Genomic DNA, 17,495 nt, shown 5'->3' on the forward strand with positions numbered 1-17,495 from the left:
TTTGAACAACTGTTTGTGAGACAGGTGGAGAGAACATTTTCAGATCAATTTTGCTATCAAGAGAAATAGTTCAACAGAAAAATTTTTCCAACAATGTCGGCTGAAATAGGATAAAATTCTAAGGATTAGGAATTGAGTGCAGAAAGTATAGATCTGTTGAACGTACCTGACATACTAACATGCATGTAACTACTAACAACATACCTTCCACATTTCTCTCTTGCCTCAAATTCAGCTGGTAGGCAGTCTATAGGTAATGGTGTATCACCATAATGGGCAGTTAATGGTCACACAGTGAAATCCACTAAAAGCCCTAACATTAACAATTTGTCTATTTTACACCTTCTAATCTTTTGTACTGGTATTTCATGTACGCAGAGGTCGAAGAGTGGATTTCAGCAAACTTATTTATGTTTGTTTCTAAAATGTCAATGAAAATAGTATTACAACACTTTTTTTTTTTGTCATGGTAGGTCAGATCACAGTCCACCTGGATCCACATTGCCCTGTAATCTGTCTCTAAAGTGGCCAACAGTGGGTTCTAAAGGAATGAACGCAAGAGATGACACATCCATAGAGTAGTCCTCCACAGGCACCGGCACTCAGCAGTTGAAGGAGATCCTTAACTAGAGTTTACATATCGACCTTCCTGTGCTATAGTTACCAAACAGTATCTGCGAATTTAACAGCTCCTCTTCTGGACACTACATATTTCATGTCCAATCCATTCTGTGGTATCAAGTTCCACAACATAATTATATATTATATGAAAAAGTACCTCCCTTTGTTCATTTTAAATCTGTTGCCTGATAGGATTTCATTTGATTCCTCCCTAATCCTTGTATCACAGAAAATTATGACTAGCCTCCACTGTATTCATGAGTTCAGAGTTCCCTCTCAAATCCCTCCTTATATTTTCTTTTGTAAGCTGGTCAGTACAAATCTATTTTGGCTTCTTCATACAGAAGCTTTTCTAGCTGCTCAATGTTTGCAATTTTTGGCTGTCATCTTTAGACTTGACTATCTTGAGTAATTCTTCACCATTTTCAAACTTATCACTGGGATCTTCTCTGTCTGTCCAAGATTGTTTATGGTTAGTTTATTGAGAAGTATCCATCTCAGTACAGCTACTTGCAGAGACTGCTCATAACATCCTTCATTGTGAAGCCAAGAACCCTGCAGAGAACTTTCTCTTTTATTATAGGATACCTTCATTTCTTTCAAAGACTTTGGTGAGGGACTAGGCTTTTAAAAACTTGAAAACATAAGCATACTATAGACACTGGGTAACCCTTGCCCATTGACCTCTAACATCTCTAATAACTATGTGAAACATCACACCACATACAGAGACTTTGTTGTTTTTTCTCCAACATATCAATCTGAACAAGATGGTCCCTTTTCATATTATTTTGTATAGTTTCTACCAACCTACTTACATGGACTTTCTCTTCATATGGCCTTTCTGTTTTAGAACGACACCTGAAAGGTTTCATTTCCCTAGCCTCTATAAATTGTAAAAGTAAACAATTTGATTATTAATATTTGATTATCATTCACAAGTCTTAGTTACATTATTAAAACATCTTTTCATTTTTTTTACTGTGTGCACAATGAGTCAAGAGAACTTTAATAAAAAATTAATACAATTCATTTGCAGAGCTCCAAAGACAAGTTTAACTGTAGAGACAGGCTTGAAGGCCCTTTGGAACTAATTCAAAGTCCACTTGAGTCTTTTTGCAACTCCAAAGAGCTCTAATGCATTTAGACGGCTTGGTGACTGTGTGTTTGATGCAAAGAAATATTGCAATCAAGGATCTGCTGCAGAAAATGCCTATTACTGGTTATAATGTTCCCTATGAGGTTGATGCTGTTCTGTAGAAGACTTCCTACTGACTGCAGTGAGCACAGAATACAGCTATACCATCCCATTGCTGCTTTGTTTTGAGAAGCAAAGCCCATTTCAAGCAGAAGAAATTCTTGCATTAACACTATGCCATGTTTTAAGAGAATCAAATCTCAAAGTCTTTACTCTGGAAAACTTCCACTGAAAGTAACAGCTTAAAGCTAGGACTACAGAAGACCAATTCTGCCCCAGATAGTAAATGTCTAACCGTAACTATTAAAAATGCTGCTTCAAAGTAAAGAAAAGAAAAGCTGATCTGGCATTTTGTTGAACTTGATTTCATTTGTGAAAAATGTAAATGAGCAGTGACAAAAATGTCAAGGCTGACATTTTATCTACCCTTCCTCTCTTTCTTACATATTTTTGCATATTCCACATAACTCCTTATCAGTTCATTTTTAAAAAGTTGCATTTTATGTCTATTTTCCCAATGTTTTGACTCAAATCTTTCATGCATGCACTATAAGTTGCACATTTAAAAACAATATACAATGCAAAATCCTATACTAATTTTTATATAGGATTCAAATTGCCAGAACAATGGTGCATACATTAAAAAGACAGCATTTTGAAAATGTAATCTTATGTAAGCAGTAGATTGCTATTGCACCTACAAAAGAATATCATGAAACAGTGAAACATGTCTCACGAGTCATAGCAAAAGATACATTAGCACTCTAAGCAGTAGTTTGTTGGCATGAAAATTAGCACTGAGAAGTTTTACTGGGAAACTGAGTGCTTGGGTTTTCCATTAGAGTACTGAGCGCAACATGTGGAGTTATTTTCATTTTGTGTTGCTTCTGTTCATCTAACCCATGTCGAAATATCCACTTACTTTGAATTTTCTGGAAAAATCCCACTGGATTTAAAAAAGAATGCTTAGGTTTGTATGAAACTGCATGAAACCAATGAATAAGACTGTGTTGCCTGGATGCCTTTGGGGAAGCTATCATCATTAGTTCACAGTCAGGAATATGATGTTGGATCTCAGCAGGGATGGTTGGACCTGCAGAAAGGCCAAGAGAACACAGAATTTCCAAGTCTGCACTTTACACCTGCCCTAGTCGCTTCTCAATTAATACCAGAGGATGATTTGTACAATGATCAAGGGTAGAATCTGGCCAGCATTACCAGATGGTACCACTATAGCGGTGTTATAAGGATTTTACTGTTACGAGACCTATAGAAAGGCAGAAATAGTCACACTTTGGAGATCTCTGGTATCTCTGCAAAGCAAATAAGATCAGTTCTGCAGCCTGGACAAAATGGCTCACTCTGGAGATTTTTCCATAACTAGGAGGTAAAAAAAATCCCTTTGTGTTAATGATTCCTGAAATTCTGGACAGTCTGAATTTGTTGGTAGGCCCCATAAATGTCCCTTTAAATGACATGGATCCATTGCGCAGTCGGTGCATGTGATTTCATAGCATGCAGGGGGACAGACGTAAAGGAACCTGCTGAAAAGTCCTTGCTATTTCTTAGAGTTAGTTCTGTTCTGCTGAGTTGCTCTTAAGCTTTTACTATCCTGAGTTTTTTACTATTCCCATTTACTATGCCTGCACTAAGCTCCCTCTACATAGCCTGGAGTAGGAGCAGGATGACCATAGCCATGCTGCAGAGCTGCAGTTTGTAACTTACACTGAGACCAAATGTTGGTCACTGGGGTAAAGGTTTTTTTCCATTGTCAACTAAAATTCATATTACGTATTGAAATTAATATTTATTATTTAAACAACATTTCATGTTTCTGAAATACTAAATTGACTAATCCTGTCTGTCATGCACATTGAGGTCACACTTGGTTTTATGGGCAGCAGTGTTACTCAGGATTAACTCAGCGGAACTCAGTTTCTCCAGCTTTACATGACAATATAAATTGGCTTTTAGTGTTTACGAATATTTTATAGAGGTTAAAACATTGAAACGAAGTCTGTCCTGATCTGCAAAGCCATTGCTGTGGTCTTACAGGATTCCATAGTTTTAAGTAATGGCAGGATCTACTCATTTTGAGGTTAAGCTTGTGTAAGGGGCTACTATGTTTGTGGGATAAAATCTAAGCCTGAGACAAATTCACTGAACATAGATGTTTGCCAGCACCCTAGGTCCTCGCTACATCTGCCCTACAAGTCTAAAAATTCAGAGCAGGGCAAGATGTTACTGAATTTGCTCAGTGCTACACCAGCACGTGTAGATACAGGCAGACATTCCTCCAGCAGACAGGAGGGTCTCTCTTGGTGCAAAGGAAAACCTGTAGGCTGGCACAGAGACAGGAGAGTGAGCCTAAAGATCACTAACTAGGTCCAATACAGCAAATCCTCATCCTACCACTATTATTGCATTTTATCATCTTAAAAATTTATTTAAATAATTGTAGATTGTAAAAAATGAAACAATCTCTCCTTAAATTGAGAGCAGATGGTTAGTTCTTATTTATGGCCATAAGAGGAAAACCAAGAAATAACTGGCTTCATTCACAGCATAGGAGACGTAGCATAGAATTTAGGAAAATGCTTTCCAACCTAAAGGATTGTTAAACACCAAAATATGTTAGCTTAGAAGGCCATAAACTAGGAAGGCTTTAGAAACCTGGAAGTTTTAAGAACAGTTAGGCATACTTGAAGGTGGTCTAGGATACAACTGACTATCTCAGTGTAGAGGAACAGATCACTGATCTCCTGAAATCCCATCCAGCTTTTCAGTACTACGATTCCAGAGGGGCAGGGCTGCCCTTAGACAGATGCAGTACAAACAATCCTGAAAGTAAATTACTAACTTGAAACTATTGTACAACTAAATAAATTTAAAAGAAAGGAAATGTCTTTACAGTTTTCTTACTACTCTTTATCTCAAGGTTATGTATTACATTGGGTCAGTCACGAAAACAAATACCACATTCTGCCACAATCCAGTCCTGTCTGTGCTGCCCAGATCACTGTTTCTTTTTCCCTATCTTGATTACAGATCAGCCTAGTAGAGGCTTAAAATTGCAGTTGTCAGAACAAGAGGTCATTTGAGTCATTGCAATTTTCGCAAATGTGGCTTATGCCCTCAGAATTTTCTCCGGGAACATTTTATTGTAAATGAAACCTACATCATATCACCCTGCCTTTGCAAGACTTCAGAAGAGTTGATAATGTGGGACAGAATGGCTGAAGCATTTTTGCTGGTTTTTTTTTCACTGCAATAACATTAGAACAATACATTCCAGGTTTGGCCACCATTATGGCTAACTGCCTGCACTTCTGGTAAAGAAACAGCTCAAATGACCCAAACTGAAAACTAATGCCCTATTGCAGTCATCTTGTCTGCATCACCTCTTTAAAGAGGGCAACTCCTTTTGAGTAGCCAAAGAAGACTGAAGACTTTTGCTTTCTTCAGTTTTTGCAAATTGGTGACCTGAGTTTTCACAAGTATTTTTCGTGATACAAATTACTCTTCTCTGTAAAAATCCAAACTCTGACCTGAATGCAGTCTTGACCATCTAATACTGTAAAATTAGAAAATGAAAGCTGACACTACACATTTGAAAATATACATTCTAATTAATATCAGAGGAAATAAAACAAAAAAAAAGCAGTAGACAAACTTCACTGATGTTCCCCTTAAATCCTGATTTTATTCCCACCAGTAAAATCACCCTTCTAGCTAGTGTCTAGAAAGCTAATAGTTGATTTTTGAATGTGCACCCATACTTTGCCCATAAGTATAATCTGCAAAGATGCAAATTGAATGCAAATTTACAAACATTACACCAAATTTTGGTCCAAACCAAAACCTAATTTTGTTCCTGTTTTGCACCAGTAAATCCCCAGTGCAGGTCAAAGGCACAGCCAGTAGCCAACAGAATAAAAGACTGCAGCTGAGCTCTGAGTAAAAGCTTTTCTGCACTGACCACACTGAAGCAGAAATTAAAAAAAAAAACAGCATAAAATAATAGTAGAAAGTAAGCTACATTTATTCTCTAAATAGCAAACAAAATAAGTGCACAGTATTTGTGGTTCTCAAATGCTTCACAGGACTGCAGAGTATTTAGCGGAAATCTTTCAAAATTGCCAAGTAAACTGATGGACATCTTGTTTCTACATGTTGCATTACCAAAATTGGGCATTACTATATTTAAATGAGGTTTTGTTGTTGAGGTTTTTCACGTCCTACCAGTTTTAGACTAAATCAAACAGTGGTTTATTGAAATCGAAACATTTTCCAGTCAGTCTGGCCTGAAGACAAGCCTTAAGTGACTTTAATTCTGAAATTGCTTCCATTAAAAAAAAAAAGTTTAAAGATGCTACGCTAATCCTGTTAATTTATTTTTTGCTGCACAGGATTTTTTCCCAGCTTTTATGTTTATTGGTTATATTTCCAAGACTTTAATATCTGCCTCTAATTCTCTTTGCATTTATTCTCTATTCTAGATGGGATGGGAGAGGTGGAAACCTAACCAAAGATTGGATTACAGTGTTTACAAAGTATGCTGTAAAATGTAACTCCTAGTAGCTTCAACTGTATACTCACGGGGTAACGGCAGCTGAAATATGAATCTAGCATGTGGGACAGTCAGACCAACAAGCCAGTTAATTTACAATGACGTTCTCTTTTCTGTTGGGCAAATAAAAACAGAAGATACTTACTGTGGTACTTACAGACTCTAACATATCTACTTCTTACTGCTCAAAGATACCCCATTTTAAGCAAAAATGATACTTGCCTTACATGTGCACAGTTGTACTAAAATTTGCAGCTTTACCTTTCAGGCCCAGCAGTAATCCTGTGCTTTTCTACTTCTGCAGCATTTATACCTCGCCTAGTGCAATCCCCAAAAACCCCTAAGAAAAAAACACACTTTTCCCCCACCTTTATGAACACAATTCACCCTCGCAGACTACCAAGCCCAATTTAGGTCAGTAGCAGCTCATGGTTGCAATCGTTCTGCTTGTTGAGTTCATTGTTCTTACACTTTGCCTGCCTGACTTTGCTTACAGGACCGATAGTCACAAAGCACTGGGGAGGGAACAACTCTTTCCCTCCTTCCTCCACTGGCTAAATAGTCTCACAAGTTCAGTTTCTTGTGTTATTCTCAACAACTTGGAACCTTCGGCTATGTTTTGAAACTTTGTAGGCCCCGCTGGAGAAGTTAAAGCCTTCCACCTCACAGTCAGCCCCTTCAGTCACGGGGATGACTCCTCTCTTTGAAGCGGTCACACAGTCAATCCAAATTTCGTGCATTCAAGACCTGTGAGTGAATTAATGGCATTTCACCTGAAAGGACTGGTCTGCGCTGATTAACCTGGTCTTCCAGGAACAACAGCGTGTTTCAAAACACTCAGCTTCCCCTGCTCATGACAGCTCTCACCGAAAGGACGGCCAGAGAGCAGTTGTCACGTAGGGCTGCAGCCCTAAACCAAACGGAAGCTAGCAGACACGGAGCTGCTCTTCCCACCTCTGCAGTCCACTGAAACACACGTACTGACACCGATGGTTTGAAAGCGAGACGTAAACTGTGCAAGTCCGGTGAGCCCGTTGGGTGTGCTGGGGAAGTGGTGGCTTCACAGACTGACACATCTGAAAATAAAGCACTGAGAGGACCTCTGCAAATAGGTGCTCTGTGCTCTCCCACGGTTTGGGGAAGGTGATGTCTTGAGGATCTCATCTTTAGGTAAAAAGACATGAGTTAAAGGACTGAGATACATTACTCATGATCGTTAGCTTCTTAGTCATGAGAGAAGTACAAAAAGAACAAACAACTGGTTAGATTTGCATGTTATGCATTCGCAGTGCTCCTCAACTCACTTCCCGGTTGCGTGAACAGAGCCCGATCAGCTGGAAGTGCGGCTCTGCAGGATGCTGCCTGCCCTCCTCGGTGACCCTAACAATTACTCCTTTGAGTTGTTCTGTGGAGACAATAGCAAATTTTCTAACTCCACCTAGATTTTAGGAAAGGTCACTCTTTTGCAAACTTTCCATACATTAAACAACTTCAAACCTTTCCAGAAAAGACAAAAAGCAGATCAGCAGTAGGCTGTATAACTTTCCACTGACTTCATTGGCTTTAGTTCAGGCAATTTGAGATGTACTGATATTTAAAATGACCTGCGAAGCTGACCTCTACATTGGGAGCCAAAAATACTATTTCAGGATTTTGAGAAAAGGAGACTGATATTGATACAGAGCACGTACCAGTAATCAAAGCGTAAAGAATAAGATTGTGGTAGTTAACAAAATGAAATGTTTTTGGAAGCCTGGAGTATGCGGAGCTCGGGTTAGATATAGGAGAAATAAAGTAAGTTAAAATAGCAATGTGTCCTTAACGTACCTAAACAACCGTAATCTCACTTCTGAGGGAAGTCACACAACAATCAGACTATTAGAATTAAGGCATTCTTTGGTGCATTTAGCTACTAAATAATTAAAATTGGTTTTTAAAGCCATATTTACATTTTTGATGTAAATGTTGTTTTCCATCCTGAGAATATCACTGAAGGCTATTATTTATGGAGTTCTTCAAATACAATTTGTGTAGAAATATTCACTCTGCATAAATGGGACATACAACTCATTAGCTAACCTCCTTAGGCTCTCAGTCCAGAAAGCAGCCCAGAGCATCTACTTTGTGGTCCTTAAACAGTTCAGAGCATGAAAACTAAGCAAGCTTCTTGTTCCCATAACCAGGAACCACAGTCCCACTGCTTGTGTGCCCAGCCAGCCCTGACAGGTACACAGGGGCTGCAACAAAAAAACGACGTGTGAATTACAATTGATAATTTACCTTAGATGGCTTTTGTGCCTGTGAAAAGCAAACCACTCATTTACATGCCTTCATAAAATATACTTATGGAAAATAAAGTGTAAAATGGAAATTAGAAGACCTAGGTGAGAATTTGACAAGCAAATAGGCATTGACGTAAGACAAATTACAGGGAACTTCATTACAATGTTATAGGTACAAATTATGGATCCATGAGAATCCCAAGAAAATAAAAACAAATGCAAGGCATAAAGCTTCTGTATCCCATTTCAAATATAATATGCAGTCATACAAAAACCCAAAGCAGTGTAATAAGGATGATAAGAGGAAGGGGATAGATTTTACATGAAAAGACATTAAACAGACTCCTTATCTAGGAATAAAGATGATAGAGAAGGAAAACATGATAAATTTATATAAAATCCTGATTAGAGAATTATTATGCACTATTTTTCTTAATATAAAAACTAGAGTACATCACACAGAATTATCAGGCAGGAGAATTAAATACACAGATGCATTTTTTCACATTTATTAAGCCATTGAACTAATTGTCATAGGATTTTTTGGATGCCAAAATAATTAAGAAGTTCCAGATTGTCTTGATCCCTGATTTCTATAATCTGGCAGAGTTACAGCAGAAGGAAATATAATACTTTATGGTTTTATATATGCTTTCTCTCAGCATCTATTACCAGCCACTGTCAGAGGCAAGATGTTAGTTAGATGGAGCTTTGATCTGACTGGCACGTTAGTCTCAAGTTTTATGCAAAACAAATAATCACCCCTGTTTAGCTTTTTTTCCCAGCAGAGAACATTGGTTAAAATCATATTTTTCTCATAATAAAAATACAAGAGCAGAAGGATTACAGAGTAAATAACATAGATGCTAATAGAAACTGATAAATTTAAAATAAAAACCAGGCAGGATACATCCAACCACACTGTAAGAATAAGAAAGTTCATGAGCTAACATACAAACATTCTAATTTAAATAATCTAATTATCTAACAGCATTATAAGTCTGTAGCATGTGTACATATCCACAAAAATAAGACAAAAAAAAGATTTCTAGGAGTTATAAGACGAGAGTCTTTATCACAAGACCAAGTGGTTGACACAGTCTCTGATGACAGACTTATAAAATGCCTAACCACGAGCATGATAGGACAAACAGCACTGCCCATGTAAAGGAAAACCATGCTCCTTATCATCTAAGTATGCTGACAAATGGAAAAACAAGTGTATATACATTATTTCTGTTATTCAAAGAAAGTTTTTCAAAGTCTCTCTTCAGAATATGTTCAGGAAAGGCTATAAGAATGATCCAGAGCATGGAGAGCATCTTCTCTGAAGATAAATTTAAAAGATTAATTGTGATTAACTTAGGAAAGAGCACAGGAGACTAAAAAGTGCCATAGGGAAGGTAGAGCAGGAGTTTGAGTTTAATTCAAAGCAATTAAATGATGGCAGTTTCTTAAATAATTCTCTTTCTTAATTCTCTCTTACTTCTCATGTACCCTGTAATTAGACTGTGGATAAAAAAGGTCATTAAGCCCAAAAGTTAAAAAGGAATTAAACATTTCTATGGATTTCAAGAATATGCAGAGTTCTAATTAATCTGAATACCCTAGAATATTAAACAGTAGACTTTGAGGCATAAAAGGAGAGAAAGAGGAAAAGGAAAGAAAAAAAGGTTTTTGATTCAACACCACGGTAGATGGACAGCTGTAAGCATGTCAGATATGACAATTTCAATGCTTGTGTTTGCTGATTTGGAGTAAAGGAGAGGAGTGCACAGAGGAAAGATGGAAGAGGAGGCTGGCCAGTACGTGCTTGTAGAGAACTTGACACAGGTACCTATGGCAACAGTGTTTTGAAGGGAATGGAGTGATGCTGGAGACCTTAGAAAAAAAGAAATGACAAGGTATGAAGACTGCTACTTGTAGGACATTAGGATCAATGGCCATTAAATATGAGGACTACATGAAGGAGCTGGAACACATAGAAGAGTTGAATCCAGGTCTAAGAGTAGTGTTTATCCATGTGGATCCTTCATACAACTAATAGCAAGCAAGTCCCCTTGTAGATACTGCTTGTAAGTATTGACCTAGCTGACAAGAATTGTCCTGGAGTCCAGTAGCAGAACTGTCTCCTCTGATGAAAGAGTTAGGGCAGACATGGTCTGCTTTCCACCACAGCCTTGGCCTGGTCTTGGGAGAGGAAAAAAGCTAAGCTTCAGCTTCCAACATGGTTGATAAAGGGCAACTCCTTTCTGCTTGTGGCCCTGCTGTTCATGGGTCTCCAGAAGCAAGGAAAGATGTATATGCCTCTGAGACATTTTTTCTAATAGCGAGTTGTGGCAATTACACTCATGGCGTGAAGAAGCTAGGAAAAGAAACAAGATGAGAAGGATGCTAAACTCTGTATGTCCTGTAAGAACCTTCTACATGATCTCCAAGCAAACCTCAAAGAAGTTGTGCTACTGTCACAATGACCAAACGCATCTCACTAAGTATATAGACGAAGGCAGCTATTGGTAGAATGAAATGCTACCACTTGGCTTTGGGTAGGTATCTATCTATACTTCAGAATCCCTGGAAAAATAAGTCTGTTGTACATTGGTAACATTTGCAGATTACCAAATTTCTTTACAAAGTTCACTTAGAACTATAAAAGAATACAAAAATCTCCAAGGGCTGGTGAAGCTAGGCTAACTGGCAAAACAGAGAGATAAAGTCAAATGCTGACAAATGAGTGACAGTGCTGATTGGAAGGAATTCCTTCAATTACTGATAAACATAATGGATTTCACCTTTAACTGTAACTACGCAAGAAAATAGCCCAGGCATCGTAGTGGACAGTTAACTGAAGACACCTGTTCATTGCATGCATATATTCAAAAGAACAAATAAAATACAGGAGCTACAAAAGACTACCCTATAACATACCGATGGTTCAATTATGTAAAAACACACTGTCACCACGTAAAATAAAATACAGGGAAATAAAAAGAAGTGGTTCAGATGTCAATGAAAAAGCACTGGGGACTTCCAACAGCACCTAAAAAGATGGACTCTTCCACTTTAAAGTGAGAAAACAAGAAAAGAAATGAGATATGTAACACAATACATGTTAGAAAAAAAGACACATAAAGTATACCTATTTATAATCTTTATAATTAGAAGAGTCATTCAAAAAAAACCAGTAGACTGCTGAGATTATTTTTTTGATACAGACAACACATCTTGTTATCCAGCTCCACTAATGACAATATATTAGCTTCTAAAAACATCTCATCCTGTAGCAGAATGAGAAATAGAAAATAACTAGGAACATTGACACTAGTTAGAGATCAAGAAGTTTTAGATGTTACAGAAGAAGATGTGAGAAATACAGAAATAAATCCCCATTGTCATACTGTGCTAGTATAATCATCTAACACTGCAACAACATTCTACTTAAATCATATCTTGTTGACAAAAAACAACTATTTAGTAATAATTGTTATGATTCAGAAACTCAGTGACTGTTTTCTTCTAAAAATATATGCACTCTCTTCCAAAACAAGGAGAATTCAATGCTTTAATTTTTAGCTCTAAAAACCTAACGTAATTACACTCAGTTTTTCGTTGTAGTACCAGAAGCAGAATTTAGCTTCATATTTTTCCCTGGTTTTTGTATTTATAACATTGTAAAAATAATATATGCATCCTTAGGACTTGATTCTGATTCTGTGACATTTACCATGTCCCACTGAGCTGGGAACCAAGCCTGCAAAATCATACTCATGAGAATACACTCCCCAAGCCAGGTCAGAGAATAAAAGCTCCTCACATGAGTAAGGCTATAAGAATAGACTATAGGAGGTCAAGGTCAGTGGTGAGTTTTGGCTGAGTCAGGGTTGGAGGATAAGGCCCTTATGAATCCTATAAATAGCTCATTGTTAAAAGAGGTCAAATAGAATTCTGGAAGTATTTTGGAAAAGAAACCACTGCGTGACTAATGACGTACACCTACCCAACCCTCTCTGCTTGTTAATGTGACACTTGTTTGGAACCAACACATATAATAAATGAAAGATATTTTTAGGACATGTCAGGGAAATGTATTCAGATTTTGAAAGAATAATTTGAATGTATTTACAGTGCTGCACTGTATCAAAGGAATGGTTGTTACAGCATATAAATAAGGTATTAAAAACTAGTGGTTTCCAGGTTTCTACTGATTCTGATGGAAACAGGAAAACAGGTGAAGGATGCTGAGAATGAGGTTTACTTGCCTGACATCAGTGAGTTAAGACCTGACACCTAGGCCCCTTTTACTGTAAGTCGAAAGAAGGAGGTGTCTCCAAGGACAATGAACCCCATCCTAAGCCTGTAATTTGGCACAAACTTCAACTGGCCTAACTGAGCATCAACTACCAGGAAAAGTAGTTTCCTTATGGCCATCTGCCCAGCAGGAGTGGTTTGTTCCCAGTTCTGTAGAATACCTAGATAATGTAGGTTCCTTTCAACTGAACTATTCCATTCCATTCCATTTTATTTTCATTTTTGTTGGCATAAGTGTTCAGTAAACTTGATGGGTGATATTATTGAAACCTGTCCCTCTCACCTCATCCTTTCTCCCCTCAAGGTTATTTTCAGTTGCATCAGTTCCCTGGTCTGGAAATGATGCCAGTGGTGGCTGGGCAACAGACAGGAGGAATGCTGGGCCAAAATGGCTGTTTCTTCCAGCTGCAGGCTACCACCACTTCCTTTCGCAATGGCTGTGGCGCTTGTAAAAGCCTTCCGTGACCGGAGACACCTTCATAACTTGGCAGAAAATGAAACCATTAAAAAAAAAAAGTAAATAGATTTTAGTGGGTTAGCAAGTCGAGTTGGATCACAGAGGTGTCAGATGTGCAGGAGAGTTGGCAAACAAGGAGGCTGGATGACCTGGGGATGAGGGTAGGGAGAAAAAAGCGAGAAGGGAAGGAAGTCTGGGACCATTCCTTCAACAGTCATGAGTTGTTAGGTCAGCTGCTCATCAAACGACACCCTCAGGGCCCCCTTCCATATGACATTGTATGTGATCTAATTGGAGGCAGACTTGGAAAGGGACAGTCCCACTTTGCTCCAGGCCTCCAGCTGCACATTCCTGGTAGGCATGACAGTAGATGGGAGGGGTCAGGAGACACAGCATCCCAGACTCAGGCAAATGCACCACAACGTAAGTGCCAAAACCAGGTACTATCAATTGCCCTCTGGAGTTCTTCTCTTTCTTCTTTAACCAGAAGGAGCCTAGACAAAGAACTCCTGGTTTCAAAATGTCTGAATCTCAATGAGATGAAATTCAACCGGTGTGCTCATCCTGTGCTGTCGTTGTTCATAGTCTCCACACTACCATGCCATAGCCTTACATTTCGAAGGAATGAATTTGTGCTAAATATTTTTTTTATATTTTACAATAAAATGATAATGAAAATAAAAAGATACCTAAAAAGTGAAAGAAATTTGAACTAATCTGCTGATAAATGCATTATTAGATATGTTCCCAAGACTTGCAAGTCTGTTCCAAAGTATCAACACTGTCCTCTTGAAAAGCAAAATGAAGTCAAGACAGAAAGATGACAAAGGAAAAAAGGGCAAGTTTCTAAACACTGCTGACGAGTCCTAATGAGGCTGCAGAATAAATACAGAGCAAAGTGCTCCTTCAACAGCTGTTGAGACAGTGTGCACTCACAGGGCTTTCATCGGTGCTAGCAGGGGTTAGTCTGTGGAAAGAACAAAGGAGCCTCAGAGCCTGGGCCACGGAGGGAGAACCGGCGGAAACAAAAAGGCCACTTGGACGACAGTCAGGGACTTCGTTTGGTCCCGTTCTCTTCCCCTCCCTCGCTTTGAGGACTACCTAATTGTTTCAGAAGCCTCGTTGACTTGAAATATGTTATTGGCTTAAGCATGCTATTGACTTCTGTGAAGCTATTTAAAAGAAGAAGGTGCTGTTCAATACGAGCATGAATAGCAAGATGGAATTTTTTTCTTAGTAGTTAAAAGACTATTTCGTATGATTAATTATTAAACAAAGCATAGAAAAACACGTCCATGAAGCACTGGCATCTGTAATGGATGCTGACTGACTTCAGAGAAACTATTCCAATTTATGTTGACATTCTGTGATTAAAAATACTGAAGGAACGTTATTCGCACGCTGATGTAAAGGTATTTTACATTACCACCCTTGAATCGCAGCTTTTATTTTTACTACCAAAATATAGATTTCTAATCTGATCTTATTTGTTTTTCCTAGAGGGTTTAGACATAAACATATTGACCACCTCCTTGAGGAAAACAATTTATTTATATATTTTGTGTTTGACTGGCTGAAAACATTCTTCAAGGAAGTAACTGTCTAGACGCGATGACAATAAACTCTCTGTTGCTAGAATGGCGGGAAAAGGGGTTGCTCTCAGTAAGCAGCATTTCCCGAAGAAGTCATGAGCTGTTTGCCAGGCTGTCATGTGTTTAAATAATTATTTCAGATATTCGTTCTTCATAAGAAGTCTTCAGTATAATTTCCTGAAGCGGAACACACTGATGATTTATGTCTCCGTGTGTTTTTTCCCATGAATGAATCTTTATTCTGTTGAGAGAGCTGAAAGGTATGTTACACCCATCAATGCCAGAACGGGGGGAAAAGCCTCATCGGCCCCATGCTTGTTTCATGGTACGATCTTGTAATTCCTGCCACGTGAACTGTTTGAAAACGGATGATAGGCGCCTATGCAATTAGCAAAAAAAAAACGTTGTTAGTGGTAAAAAATATGCTGAAGCTGGTTAAAAAGTGATCAGTGAGGGCTCTACTGCTTTCTGATGATTTGCCTGACTATGGTAAGACCCACTCCAGCCAAAAATTTGAAAGAGATCCTCCTTTTACTAAGGTGGGAACAGATTCCTCATTAAAAATGAGGATAGAAAAATTTAATCCGTCATTTTTTTATAACAGCTTTAACTTCACATCCCTATCCCGGAGGTTGCTCCATCAGGATTAGCTCCTGCGCCTGCACACAGCTTCAGCCTGACTCTAGAAACCCAAACTAACTGAGCGTGATAATCAGAAAGGGAAACAGAATATAAATAGAAAGTGAAATTCATGATTTGGTTTCATGGTGCAAGGAAAAAGGAAGAAAAAGTCAGAAATGGGTTATAACATTGATTTTACTTGGCAGAGATAAGAATTTGGGTTTGTTTTTTTTTAGACCAAGAGCTTCTTTCTCCATCTAGCAAAACTGGCAGATGTTATCAAGAACACACCAGGTCCTCTGTCTTGATTCAAAGCCTGCTGAAGAATGTGCAAGAGGTTTTTTAGATGCTTATGGCTTTTGCATCAGGCTTTTAACTTTGTGCATCAGGGTTGAGGTGGCATGATGCACTGTACTGTTGCTTGAAGTACTCTGAAAGGGTCAGCTTTGCGGTTTCTGAGGAATGCATTGTGCTTCTAGGAATTCAACCTGGATCTCTGGGCCTGCAGATACAGCCTCTAATGTGCATAGCCAGACTGACTGCTCAGGGAACGATGAGTGCTACATAAGGAGCTCTAAATCTGTGAATTATTTTTTACAGTTGTGAAGGAAAGAGATATTAAAGGTAGAAGTGAGAAAATAAAACCACCGGATAACAATGGGAACACAGGAAGAGAAAAAAGAAACCCCATCCCACTTCAAAGCATTAGGTGCTATTCAGGTGACAGCAGCTACAGCAAACATAGTGGTGTCTTGAGGAGAAAGAGCAGCAGTGAATGATGGCTTCCACGTGGCATTGCAAATTCTAATGTGAGATCACCTGCTTGTTCCTTCAATGTAGGACTGCATAGCCCCAAACCTGCAATTGTCTGTTTTCTTGAAAGATCATAGAATCATAGAATGGTTTGGGTTGGAAGGGATCTCAAAGATCATCTAGTTCCAATCCCCCTGCCATGGGCAGGGACACCCTCCACTACACCAGGTTGCCCAAAGCCTCATCCAACCTGGCCTTGAACACTTCCAGGGATGGGGCATCCACAACTTTTCGGGGCAACCTGTTCCTGTGCCTCACCGCCCTCTGAGTGAAAAATTTCTTCCTTGTATCTAATCTAAATCTGCCCTCTTTCAGTTTAAATTCATTGCCCCTTGTCCTATCACTACATGCCCTTGGAAAAAGTCCCTCTCCAGCTTTCCTGTAGACCCCCTTTAAGCACTGGAAAGCTGCAATAAGATCACCCCAGAGCCTTCTCTTCTCCAGACTGAACAGCCCCAACTCTCTCAGCCTGTCTTCATAGGAGAGGTGCTCCAGCCCTTGGATCATCTTCATGGCCCTCCTCTGGACCCGCTCCAGCAGCTCCATGTCCTTCTTGTGTTGGGGACTCCAGAGCTGAACACAAAGATGGGGTACCTTGTATATTTTAGTAAGGAGGCACTCTGATTTCCATGTTAAGATTAATACTGACATCAACTGCCAGCATTTTATGATGTTTCCTGTGATAATTTTAAAAGTCTGACTGCCAAAGTTAATCAATTCAGAAACTGTGTCACTTTCTTCATTTACTGTGGACCTCACTTATTTGAATGGAAGTATTTCCTCTGTATAAACCCACAAACAGCCAGGCAAATCATCTGCTTTCTCTTAAATATATTTTTGGCAACTGAATGCAGATACATGTATTCCTAATGTACATCATGACTGTAAATTAAGCTCTCAAAAATAAGAAATGGCCAAAAAAGCATTGTTTATACAAGCTCACTTAGTTCTCTTTGAAACACCGTTCATCTTGTAGTATACAGTCCATTTTCCTTAAGATTCCCATTTTATTATGTTCATAGGGTGGATTACA

Source organism: Tauraco erythrolophus, chromosome 4, assembly GCF_009769465.1.
Source record: "Tauraco erythrolophus isolate bTauEry1 chromosome 4, bTauEry1.pri, whole genome shotgun sequence".
Lineage (NCBI taxonomy): Eukaryota > Metazoa > Chordata > Aves > Musophagiformes > Musophagidae > Tauraco > Tauraco erythrolophus.